At 37.0% G+C, this 2,403-nt stretch overlaps 1 non-coding gene across 1 annotated transcript; it reads right to left on the bottom strand.

Moving 5' to 3' along the window:
• Window positions 1–478: 478 nt before the first annotated feature.
• Window positions 479–551, bottom strand: TRNAS-GGA (transfer RNA serine (anticodon GGA)). The gene has a single exon. It is a non-coding gene; the product is annotated as a tRNA-Ser (tRNA).
• Window positions 552–2,403: the final 1,852 nt, after the last annotated feature.

Raw genomic sequence — 2,403 nt, 5'->3', positions numbered from 1 at the left:
GGAGCCCAAGAAATAAAATCTGTCACACTTTCCACTTTTTCTTCGTCTATTTGCCATGAAGTGATGGAACCAGATTCCATGATCATAGTTTTTTTGAATGTTGAATTCTAAACCAGCTTTTTCTCTCTCCTCTTTAACTCTCATCAAGAGACTCTTTAGTTTCTCTTCACTTTCTGCCGCTAGAGTGTATCATCTGCTTATCTGAGGTTGTTGAGTGTGGATGTGAGGCTAACTCATAATGAAGACTGAGTGCCGAATTGATGCCTTTGAATTGTGGTGCTGGTGAAGACTTCAGAGTCCCTTGGACTGCATGGAGATCAAACCAATCAATCCTAACGGAAAGTGAAAGAAAGTGAAGTCGCTCAGTCGTGTCCGATTCTTTGCAACCTCATGGACTGTAGCCTACCAGGCTCCTCCCTCCATGGGATTCTCCAGGCAAGAGTACTGGAATGGGTTGCCATTTCCTTCTCCAGGGGATCTTCCTGACTCAGGGATCGAACCCGGGTCTCCTGCATTCCAGGCAGATGCTTTAGCCTCTCAGCCACCAGGGAATCCCAAATCCACCTCAAATATTCATAGGAAGAACAGTTGCTTAAGCTGAAGCTCCAATACTTTGGTCACCTGATACCAAGAGCTGACTCATTGGAAAAGACATTGATGCTGGAAAAGATTGAAGGCAAAAGAAGAAGGGGGTGACTGGAGATGAGATGGTTAGATGGCATCTCTGCTTCAACGAACCTGAATTTGAGCAAACTCTACAAGATAGTAAAGGACAGAGGAGCCTGGCATGCTGCAGTCCATAGGGTCACAAAGTGTAGGATACGACTTAGCGACTGAATAAAATTACGTTTTTATATGTTATGTGCTATGTTGTACTATATTATTTTGTATTACTATTAGATGGTTAGAATTAATGCTATCATGACAAGTTACGGGCTCTTTAAAACATTAAATTTCTATCATTGATATTCATTTAACTTACAGTGTTGCATTGCATCAACCACATGTAGGAAAGAGCTTGATTTATTATTAGGTAAACAAAATATAAATAAAAGCTATGTCTTATTCACCAATTGATTTGACATCAATGCAACTTTAATGTGGAGAGTACTGAAAAATTCATGCATCCATCTACACAGAAAGGATATGTCTCCATTTAAAGGATGGTGTCCAAAGAACTCTGCTAGAAATGGCACTGTCAAGTTTTGTTTTGGTAACTATTATAGAAAATCTCAAGTTTCTCCGTGTCCAAGCCTGGAACAGCATTATGCATTATTTATTTCAGATACATTGCTTTCAGAAAAACTCCATGTGATAACTCTTCTGGCTTATATAACTGCATATTTTTGATCCAAAATACTAAATATTTAAAATAGAGATTCTCTCAAAGACCTGATTGTTTCCTCTTTTTCTAGATCCTTGACACCTCCATGTCCCAAGTGTCTATCAGCAAAACTGAAAATATAGCTAGCTTTCTTTTGGTTCAATCCTTGTATCATTGGGACACATGGCTATGCATAGAGTCATTGACCAAAACAAATGAATAATCTACTTACTCCTATTTGTAGTTGTAATTGATTGAGTTTATAGTATAAAATAACTTCAGTAGCTTATGTTCAGTTCATGTGTCTATTAGATTAAGTTCATGCCATACTAGAAATCTGTTACCTCTCAAAGTAAGGCAAAATTAATAGAATTAATTAATAGAATTAATAATTTAAAATAATTTTAATGTTTAAAATGTATTTAAATGTTTAAATATTAATTAATTAATAAAATTAAAAATTAATAGAATATCCATATAAGGATATTGGTGATTAAGGAAGGTGATTTAGACAATGTAATATGAAAAATCTTACAACAGGATTATTCTTATTATAGTTGTTTTTTTCTTTAATAAAGCTTTAAAAATGTACTCTATAGAGATAGCCTATTTATCCTTACCCAACCTTGTAGGGGGAAAAGTGCTGTGAGGCAGGAATGGTTTTTTAGAAGCTATTAACAGTGTTTTCTGTAAACTAGCAACTTAAAGAGGCTTCCCATTGCTCTTTGAAGCCACTAAAAGGAATATCTGTACTTCTTATGCAAAATTAAATTTATCCTATGTGATGTGCATGTATGTGCATGCTAAGTCACTTCAGTTGCGTTCAACTCTTTGTGACCCTATGGGCTATAGCCCATCAGGCTACTCTGTCCATAGTATTCTCCAGGCAGGAATACTGCCATGCCCTCCTCCAGGGGATCTTCCTGATCCAGGGGTCGAATCTGCGTCTCTTGCAGTTGCTGCATTGCAGGTGGATTCTTTACCGCTGAGTCACCAAGGAAACCCTCTTCTGTGGTATAGTAATACAAAACTTAATTAAGTGTTCAGTTCAGTTCAGTTCAGTCACTCAGTTGTGTCTG

Source organism: Ovis aries, chromosome 12 (genome assembly GCF_016772045.2).
Source record: "Ovis aries strain OAR_USU_Benz2616 breed Rambouillet chromosome 12, ARS-UI_Ramb_v3.0, whole genome shotgun sequence".
NCBI classification, from domain to species: Eukaryota; Metazoa; Chordata; class Mammalia; order Artiodactyla; family Bovidae; genus Ovis; species Ovis aries.
Note: the sequence above shows the minus strand (reverse complement) of the source record. Positions and strands in the feature narration are given on the sequence as shown.